Raw genomic sequence first — 11,063 nt, forward strand, 5'->3', positions numbered from 1 at the left:
CAATGCCACCTCCATGCCAATAGGCTCTTTGGAAGGGTTTCCTGAAAAAAAAAAAAATTAAGAGCAACCAACAAATGTAAACGCTTGGAGTTTGCTAATGGCATTGGCACTTGCATTGGAACCGGATGCTATGTTCAGATAATAGGAAAATACAGCTCTTTGGCCACTCCAACCAGTGGTGGGTTTGGCGTCGAAAGAAGGATGCATGTGCAAAAAATAATACCTACCGTAAAGTATGGTGGTGGATCTTTGATGTTATGGGGCTGTTTTGCTTCCACTGGTCCTGGGGCCCTTGTTAAGGTCAACGGCATCATGAACTCTACCAAGTAACAGGACATTTTTGCCAAAACCTGGTTGCCTCTGGTAGGAGGCTGAAAATTGGCCACAAGGGATCTTCTGCCTCAAACAAAAGGTCTCAAGTTATTTTATTAAACCAAAGTCCCACCTTAGTGATGTCACTGACTACATCATTACCTTTTTACGCCTACGCGAGTCCAAAACCCTATATAAACAATGGCTTTTAGTGGTATCTTAAACTTAGCAGTAAACGTTCACTCCCCAAAGCTGATTTATTGTGGAATGTCTAACTAGTCTCTTCTCCCACGCTCCCCTGCAGAGTTCTGCCTCAGTCACACACACACACAGACAGAGAGAGACAGAGAGAGAAAGAAAACAACCGTGGAACAATTCTAAAACTATATAATGAATATATATATATATATATATATATATTGTTAATCTATAGTGTAGGACCCTATAAATGTAAGGAGGGGGGGTCTTATAACCCCTCCCCTTCTATTAATATAACATAAGTATAATATATTATTCTAATACATCAAACATTTGTACAGCCCCAAATCATGACCGCTGGGTGAATCCTGACAAACCTGTGGTTGAAATTGAAGAGGGCAGTCCATAACCACATACAGAAAAATGTGGAGGAATGGTCTAAGATCCCTCCCAATGTGTTCTCCAATCTCTCCAATCAAAATGATCAAAAAAGCCTCAGTGCCGTTATCCTCGCAAGGGGACAGTGCATACAGTATTGAAAACAGGTGTGCCAATAATTTTGACACCTATCTTTTTGAGAGAAAAAAATATTACTTGTTGAGGTGACTGTAAATAACCACAATGTTTTTGAAAATATGAAGTAGTTATTGTGTTCTGATTGTGACCAAACCCGTCCGTCCACCCCTCCTCCTCCAGCCTGTGAGTGTGACCCTTGCGGAGCTGTGTGACCAGGTCAGGGGTCAGTGTCCGTGTCGTATGGAGGTAGGCTGACGGCGCTGTGACTGCTGCCTGCCGGGGTTCTATGGCTTTCCCCTGTGTCAGCCCTGTGATTGCAACGGCCTCGCTGAACTGTGTGACCAGGACACTGGAGCCTGTCTGGACTGCAGGGAGCATTCCACCAGAGGCAAATGTGAGAGGTGAGGTTTTATTCACTTATTCATTCATTTATTCATTCATTTGTTAATTTAAAAGCTGTTATTCACATTTCCCTATTAGAATCAACCCATATCTATAGCTTGGTTCCATAAGTGGTGTGCCAACTTCTCTGACTATCATTCTTTCTACAGTCACAGATCTGCCAGTGTACACAGTGTCAGTCAGAATGTTTCAATGTTGTGTATTTGGTTGCTCCAGGTGTGTGGAGGGTTACTTTTGTGACCTAGTTTCCAGGGAGCCCTGTGAGCCTTGTCTGTGTCCTGACACTCAGTCCAGTGGACGGTTCTTTGCTAGCTCCTGCAACAATGACCCAGAGTCTGGTAGCCTGACCTGTGACTGCCTGGCTAGACACAAAGGGTTTTTTGTGTGTTTATGTCGGTGCATGTGCACTCTTTTCAACATTAGTTGAAGCTAGTTGCTAGTTTGACTGCTCACTACTGACCGTTGATCCTAATTTCTCTCCCTGCCCAAATTCCATTCAGGTCTCCTCTGTGATGCTTGCTCCGCTGGTTTCTATGGCGCTGCGAGGAGTGTCTCTGTAACAACAACATCGACCCTACTGACAGTGACCATGTGACAGTGTGACAGGAGAGTGTCTGCGTTGCCTCCACAACACCCAGGGACCCCACTGTCAGAGCTGTAAGCCTGGCTACTATGGAGACGCACTGGCCCGGGACTGCAAAGGTATAGCAGGGGCACACAGTATACAAATCATCATCTGGCCCAGGACTGCAAAAAGGTTAAAATCTATGAGGGTCAATAAAGTGGAGGGGTGGGCTGTCAATGTTTTGACCCCTAGATGCACCACACCTCCCCAGATAATTCTTGCCTGCTCAATGTGTACATATACTTTTTTTAAACAATAGTGCTTTGTGTTTTATGTTGTAAATGTGTCTGAAACTCTGTGTGCTGCTATTTTGGCCAGGTCTCTATTTAAGCTATAAGGCACGAGGGGTTGTGGTATATGGCCAATATACCATGGCTAAGGGCTGTTCTTATGTATGACGCAATGTGGAGTGCCTTGATACAGCCCTATATATTGATATATTGGCCATTGGTATATTGGTTGTGACTGCCTGGCTAGACACAAAGGGTTTTTTGTGTGTTTATGTCGGTGCATGTGCACTCTTTTCAACATTAGTTGAAGCTAGTTGCTAGTTTGACTGCTCACTACTGACCGTTGATCCTAATTTCTCTCCCTGCCCAAATTCCATTCAGGTCTCCTCTGTGATGCTTGCTCCGCTGGTTTCTATGGCGCTGCGAGGAGTGTCTCTGTAACAACAACATCGACCCTACTGACAGTGACCATGTGACAGTGTGACAGGAGAGTGTCTGCGTTGCCTCCACAACACCCAGGGACCCCACTGTCAGAGCTGTAAGCCTGGCTACTATGGAGACGCACTGGCCCGGGACTGCAAAGGTATAGCAGGGGCACACAGTATACAAATCATCATCTGGCCCAGGACTGCAAAAGGTTAAAATCACCCGAGGTGCCTTATTGCTATTATAAACTGGTAAACAATGTAATTAGAGCAGTAAAAATAAATATTTTGTCATACCCGTTGTATATGGTCTGATATACCACAGCTGTTAGCTAATCAGCATTCTGGGCCCAGTTTATAATGAAACTAGAGACTAACCTGGTGAAAAAAATAATAATCTAATTCCATGACTGTTTGGGTATGGTATGTGGCTATTTATGTGTGTTTCACTGTCTTTAGGTTTATGTGTGTTCCCAAGAGTGCTCCTGTGACCGGCATGGGGACGGGGGTGACCAAGCGCCCTCTGGACAGCCCGTGTCTCTGTGAACCACTCACAGGCCAGTGTCGTGTGCCCGTGTTGGGCGGGCGCGGTGGTCACGCTGTGTGACGAGTGTGCCGACAGCTTCTGGAACATTAAGGGAGAGTCTGGGTGCCAATCATGCAAATGTGACCCTACCAACTCCTTCAATTACCACTGTGACAAGGCAAGGCCTCTATACTCCCTAGCACAGTATTCTATAGTATTCTATGTCAAAGCATGGTAAACTGAGATTTAATTTCCCATACTATATTGGTAAGCCTTCATATTTGACTCTTCAGGTGTCTGGTCAGTGCCAGTGTCGTACTGAGTTTGGAAGCAGACAGTGTAATGAGTGTGGGGAGAATCACTTTGGGAACCCTGGCCTGCGCTGTGTCAGTAAGTTGTGGCCAAAAGTGATTCATTGATGGGTATTTTAATTCTTAGCACCACAAAGAAAGACAATGCTGTTGTGTATAGATTCCCCTTCCCTCCTTATCCTGTCTCCCTAGCCTGTGACTGCAAATGAAGGGTACCGACCGGCCTGCCTGCGACCCATTGACGGGTGAGTGCCTGTGCCGCATTGGTGTGAAGGGAATCTTCTGTGACGAGTGTGCCCCTGGGTATGACCAAGTCTTTCCTGCCTGCACCCTGTGCCAACCCTGTGCCGTCCTGTGCCGTCCTGTGGGTGGACAACGTCACCGATGTCCAGCGTGCCGCCCAGAGGATGCAAACCTTTATGCCTTGCAATGGCGAGCAACTGGAGCCAGGATACAGTCGTCGGTGGCAACGCAAGCTGGAGATGCACTCCAAGTTGGACTATCTGGTGAACCTGACTGGGAGATTTCTACCTCGGGTGAAGGATGTGGAGAAGTTCTGTGTCAGAATCTCATATGTAAATAACAGTCTCTCATCTTTTTTAATTTCTGAATATTATTATTCAACATACTCTTAAACCATGAGTTGAAGTGATTTATACTATACTTTGACAGTTATCTTGGAGCTGTACACATTTTCCTTTGCTCTTTGTCCTTCCTTCCTTTGTCCTTCCTTCCAATGGCATCATCATGGACCTAACGTCTATTCTGAACACTGAGATCGACAACATCTGAAGTTCAAGATACCATTGGATAACTTAAAGGACAAAATCAGCGAGGAGCCAACAGTAGATACAGTGAAACTGCAAGGTACATATGGCCATATAGTTTATTTTTTTATCATTTGAAATTCACTGTAATTTCACTGTGTATGTAGAGCAACTTGATCAAATGTAAAGTGTGAGTATCTGATTGGTGGTGTTCTAATTATTAGAGTAAGAACTCGACGGACACCATGAAAGCTTAAACCAAGTTTATTCTACCCTAAGGATCGAACAGCTGAACCGACAAAATACATATTCACACAAGCACTGATATTTAACCCTTTCTCCTATGCTGAGTCTCCTCCTACACCTACTCCTCCTGAACAGCCAATACATCTCTGTTGCTAGACAGAACCTTAGTTATACCTGCTCTTCCTCACTTCATCTGACCTGACCTCTGGCCCAAAATTCTCACTCCTCCCCAACTCACGGCTGTCATGTTGACTCGTACCAGATGGTGTCTTTCCTCTTCCCATAGGATCCTGTTGGGGTAGTTTCCTTGTTCCTTGTCAATCATTTGCTTATTGGTGAAATCAGCATTCAGACAATATCTTTAAGTAAATCAATCAAAAACCGTTATTAATGCAATTGCAGACAGAAGTTGACAACGGGAACATAGCACGCATGTTTCCGAGTAAGTTCTGCCAAATCGGAAAGGGTCCAAGTTGCTTTAACTAGGATATATGCTAGCGTCCCACCTCGCCAACAGCCAGTGAAATTGCAAGGCGCCAAATTCAAAACAATAGAAATCTCATAATTAAAACTCCTCAAACATACATGTATTATACACCATTTTAAAGATAAAATTCTCATTAATCCAGCCACAGTGTCTGATTTCAAAAAGGCTTTACGGTGAAAGCACATTTTGCGTTTATGTTAAGTCAGTACCTGGTCACAGAAAAACCTACAGCCATTTTCCAAAGAAGGAGAGGTGTCACAAAAGACAGAAATAGTGTTAAAATGAATCACTAACCTTTGATGATCTTCACCGGATGGCACTCCCAGGACTCCATGTTAGACAATAAATGTGTGTTTTGTTTGATAAAGTTCATCTTCATGTCCAAAAACCTTATTTGAAATTGGTGTGTTATGTTCAGAAATGCATTGTCTCAAACAAACATCCATTGTAAGTGCAGAGAGCCACATCAAATTACAGAAATATAAATCATAAACATTAATAAAAGATACAAGTGTTAAACACACAATTAAAAATAAACATCTCCTTAAACGTTTTTGGGATAGGAGGCAGCATTTTCACTTTTGGATGAATAGCGTTCCCAGAGTGAACTGAACGCTGAACGCTATTCAGAAATAGCGTTATAAATATTCACTTACCTTTGATTATCTTCATCAGAAGGCACTCCCAGGAATCACAGTTCGACAATAAATGACTGATTTGTTCCATAAATTTCCATAAATGTCCATCATTTATGTCCAAATAGCTCCTTTTTGTTTGCACATTTAGACCAGTAATCCAAATGCACAATGCGCGAGCAATTAGTTCAGACGAAAAGTCAAAAAAGTTATATTACAGTTCGTAGAAACATGTCAAATGTTGTATAGAATAAATCTTTAGGATGTTTTTATCATAAATCTTCAATAATGTTTCAACTGGACAATTCCTTTGTCTTTAGAAATTTAAAGAAACGCAGCTCACTCTCACAGCCACGTGCCTGACTTCGCTCATGGCATTCTGCCAGACCTCTTAGTCAAACAGCTCTTATTAGCTCCCCCTTCATAGTAGAAGCCTGAAACAAGGTTCTAAAGACTGTTGACATCTAGTGGAAGCCTTAGGAAATGCAACATGACCCCATAGACACTGTATATTGGATAGGCAAAGACTTGAAAAACTACAAAAACTCAGATTTCCTACTTCCTGGTTGGATTTTTTCTCTGGTTTTTGCCTGCCGTATGAGTTATGTTTTACTCACAGACATAATTCAAACAGTTTTAGAAACTTCAGAGTGTTTTCTATCCAAATCTACTAATTATATGCATATTCTACTCAGGCTTTTGGGCCTAAGTAGCAGGCAGTTTACTCTGGGCACCTTATTCATCCAAGCTACTCAATACTGCCCCCCAGTCCCAAAGAAGTTAATATGCTTGCAGTCAACCCCTAGTGATGTAACTGCCTATGTCAACACCTTCTACTCATGAGACCAAGCCCATGCATATACAGTTATACAAACCTGCAGGAGAGACAATAGTTCCAGTGTTTTCTAAGGGCTAAGCAGTAATTTTCCACTCCCCAAGTTGCTTTATAGTGGTATGTCTGACTAGTCTCTTATCTCTTTCACTCCCCTGCAGGGTTCTGTGTCTATGAATCTCTTTTAGCCTTGAGGCACTTTCTCACAGACACACTATTTTGACTGCAATTACTCACATATCTCTCAGACCGTTTCTTATAGGAAGCAGAGACTAGAAAATAACTGTGGAACTATATTAAACCTTATAATGTATATATATATTCCTAATCTGTAGTCCAGGATCCTGTAAATGTAGTGGGGGGGGGTCTTATAGCCCTTCCCCTTCTATTAATACAACATAAGCATAATACATTATTATAATACATCAATAATTTGGTGCAGCCCCTATCATGACCCCAAGGTGACCCCCAATCAATCCCTGACGGCGAACAATAACATATCTTGACACAATGTAAACGTTATAAATTACCTTCTCTCCCTCAGTGAAAGGAATAAGTATATTTCATAAGTCAAGAAATCAGAACCCAAAAGTGGGGACTTTAATTTTGATGCTGATCCAGAGGCCCTGGAGGAAATCAGGGAGCAGCATGCGGACTTCATGGCTGATGTAATGGAGGCCAATAGGGCCGTGGACACACGGCAGGAGGTCAAAGACCATCTTTCCAGCTATAGCCGCTTGGGAGACATGGAGACGCTGGAGAAGAATGTCAAGGCTCTGAGTGTGGCCAAACTCAATAAAAATGTGAGTGTCCCTTATAGTAGTGCTTGCACTGCATGCATCAAAATAGTGATGTGTTAGCGTGAATGTCAGTCTGTTTCAATTATCGGCAACCCTATGTTCATAGTCAGCCATGGAAATATTCAGATTTAAAGGCCCAGCGCAGTCAAAAATGTCATTTACATATATATTTCCACACTATGAGATTAGAATAATACTGTGAAAATGATGATCATTCCCTTTTAATGTAAAAACTGTTTGAAAGACCGCCTGAAATTTCTGCCTGTTTTGGTGGGTTAGAGTTTTGGCCTGCCTGGTGACATCACCAGGTGGTAAATTAGTTAATAGACCAATAAGAAACAGTAAGAGTTCCAAACCTCTCTGCCAATAACATAATTCTCAGTTTTCCCCTCCCCACTCAGACCACTCCCAGACAGTCCTGGTCAAATTCTTGCTTGATAAATTGCTCTTTGCTAAGCTATTTGTTTATTTTTGACCATTTTAATTGAAAACAATCACAGAAATGTACTTAAATGTTACCCAGAAATGATTTGATTTTGAGATAATAATTAAACACTTCTATATTGAACCTTTAAACCATCTTACACTGTGAGGCTCTTAGATCTGTGGAGCGCCAGGCGATGAGGAATGCTCCAAGTCAGAGTGTGGGGGTGCGCTGTGTCGTGACATCCTGGTACAGAGAGAATGTGGGGGTCCTACATGCAAGGGCAGTGTCCCTGTGAGCCACAACACCACAAAAACAGCAGATCAACTAGACAATTGCATTGTAGACTTGCTCCACAAACTACAGGACTCCAAGATCAAGGCATATTCCCCCAAAAAACTCTACAGATGTATTTATTTTTTCCTTTTGATTTAAAATGAAAAGATCTGTTTAATACACAATAGTGTATGACACAAGTCTCAATCTATCCTGTTCAGATCAATGAGGCCAAACAGAAGACCAAGGACACCCATCACCAATTGAAGGAGATACAGAAGAAGATCACTGACAGCAAGGACAAGTTCGACAGGGAGAAGAAAGACACCAAGGACCTCATTAATTAAGAGGGTCAAAGACTACCTCACAGGTCAGTGTGGAGGCTAGCTGGAAATAGCACTACCTCACAGGTCAGTGTGGAGGCTAGCTGGAAATAACACTACCTCACAGGTCAGTATGGAGGCTAGCTGGAAATAGCACTACCTCACAGGTCAGTGTGGAGGCTAGCTGGAAATAACACTACCTCACAGGTCAGTATGGAGGCTAGCTGGAAATAACACTACCTCACAGGTCAGTGTGGAGGCTAGCTGGAAATAGCACTACCTCACAGGTCAGTTGTGGAGGCTAGCTGGAAATAACACTACCTCACAGGTCAGTATGGAGGCTAGCTGGAAATAGCACTACCTCACAGGTCAGTGTGGAGGCTAGCTGGAAATAGCACTACCTCACAGGTCAGTGTGGAGGCTAGCTGGAAATAACACTACCTCACAGGTCAGTATGGAGGCTAGCTGGAAATAACACTACCTCACAGGTCAGTATGGAGGCTAGCTGGAAATAACACTACCTCACAGGTCAGTGTGGAGGCTAGCTGGAAATAGCACTACCTCACAGGTCAGTTGTGGAGGCTAGCTGGAAATAACACTACCTCACAGGTCAGTATGGAGGCTAGCTGGAAATAGCACTACCTCACAGGTCAGTGTGGAGGCTAGCTGGAAAATAACACTACCTCACAGGTCAGTATGGAGGCTAGCTGGAAATAACACTACCTCACAGGTCAGTATGGAGGTTAGCTGGAAATAAGACCTTCTCACAGGTCAGTATGGAGGCTAGCTGGAAATAAGACCTTCTCACAGGTCAGTGTGGAGGCTAGCTGGAAATAAGCTTGACATTTCCATGCAAGGATCCCTTAAAAAACTTGATTTGTTGAATGTACTTGTTGGTTCAACGTATCTGCTTAGAGATGAGATGGTGGCACCAGAGGACATAGAAAGGTTGGCCAAGGGTGTTCTGGCTATCCAGCTGCCGGGCTCTCTAGACGACACCTGCTCCATGATCCAGAACATGTGGGGCATGCTGGCCAACTTCACTGAGTTCAAGGAGGATCTGAAAAAACTGGAGGACTAAGCCAAGACAGCCCAGGACCTACTGGAGAATGCTCTGGATATCAGGTTAGCCAGTACCACATATACTGAATATGAGTGACTGTCACTTTCTATCAACCTTTCTGCTAAATTACCATATTTGTACCATGGTTGTCAATGTATTAGGGACAGAACCAGGGGTATTGATGTTACTGATATCAAGAAAGCCAGTGGCCACAGAAACACAGAAACCTCACAGGACGAGGTTGAGCAAGACCTGGAGAAGGCTAAGGAAAGCAATGACATGGCGTACGAGATGATTAAAGAGGTAATTCTCTCACTGTCACACTCTTTCTCCAACTTTCCCTCTCTCTACTGTCACAGGCCGGCTCATAGCCTGTGGCAAAAATGAGGGGACGCGAACAGGTATAGGCCAATCAAAAAGGTTCTTTATTGTAAACCAAAACTATTAACTTTAAACAAAGAAAAAGGAATGAGGTGTGAAAGTATCATAATGTAAGGTGTATGTAAAGTGCAGAGATGCATGAATCTGTGTGTGTGAATGACTGAGTGAAAACTATGCAAAACTACAAAGGAACAAACAAAACGGGATCATACCTGGAGGAGCAGAGAGAGAGACGAGAGATTAGTGAAGCAGCAGTTTAAATCCCCTGACTCCAATCACTAACGACCCTCCTCTGCCTGCAGGAGGAACCGCACCTGCACTGCAGAGCAGGAGCCGTGACACTACCTATTCCTGCTTGTGCGTATTTGTATTAGTCTCAACATCCATCAGATATTCAGACACTTCAGCTCTCAGAAGAAAGTATGTTCTTTCTCATAACTGTAGATATCTGTCATGACCCCAGATTGAGAATAAACTGAATAACACATAGACTAACTTTAACGCCACCAGACCTCCAGAGATGCTGGAGGAGATTGAGGCTCTGAAGAAGAAGACAGAGATGAACAGAGAGCAGGCGGAGCAGGCCAAAGCGGATGTTATCACAGCCCTGGGTAGCTCTACTATCACAAAGGAGTTACGTTGTGTGTCCACTTACTAACCACTACTCACTACTCATCAACCACAGACCACTTATAATTACTCACCAACCAGCAACCACTGACCACTACTAACTACTCACCAACCAGCAAACACTGACCACTACTAACTACTCACCAACCACTGACCACTACTAACTACTCACCAACCAGCAACCACTGACCACTACTAACTACTCACCAACCAGCAAACATTGACCCAAACTATCTACTCACCAACCAGCAACCACTGACCCCAAATAACTATTCACCAACCAGCAACCACTACTAACTACTCACCAACCAGCAACCACTGACCACTACTAACTACTCACCAACCAGCAACCACTGACCACTACTAACTACTCACCAACCAGCAACCACTGACCCCTACTAACTACTCACCAACCTCTGACCACTACTAACTACTCACCAACCTCTGACCACTACTAACTACTAACTACTCACCAACCACTGACCACTACTAACTACTCACCAACCAGCAACCACTGACCCCTACTAACTACTCACCAACCAGCAACCACTGAACACTACTAACTACTCACCAACCACTGACCACTACTAACTACTCACCAACTACTCACCAACCTCTGACCACTACTAACGACTCACCAACCATGACCACTGA

At 43.5% G+C, this 11,063-nt stretch overlaps 1 pseudogene; it reads left to right on the plus strand.

Annotated features, from left to right (window-relative positions):
* Nucleotides 1–1,312: 1,312 nt before the first annotated feature.
* On the plus strand, nt 1,313–10,449 carry LOC112251830 (annotated as a pseudogene).
* Nucleotides 10,450–11,063: the final 614 nt, after the last annotated feature.

This window comes from Oncorhynchus tshawytscha, linkage group LG19 (assembly GCF_018296145.1).
Source record: "Oncorhynchus tshawytscha isolate Ot180627B linkage group LG19, Otsh_v2.0, whole genome shotgun sequence".
NCBI classification, from domain to species: Eukaryota; Metazoa; Chordata; class Actinopteri; order Salmoniformes; family Salmonidae; genus Oncorhynchus; species Oncorhynchus tshawytscha.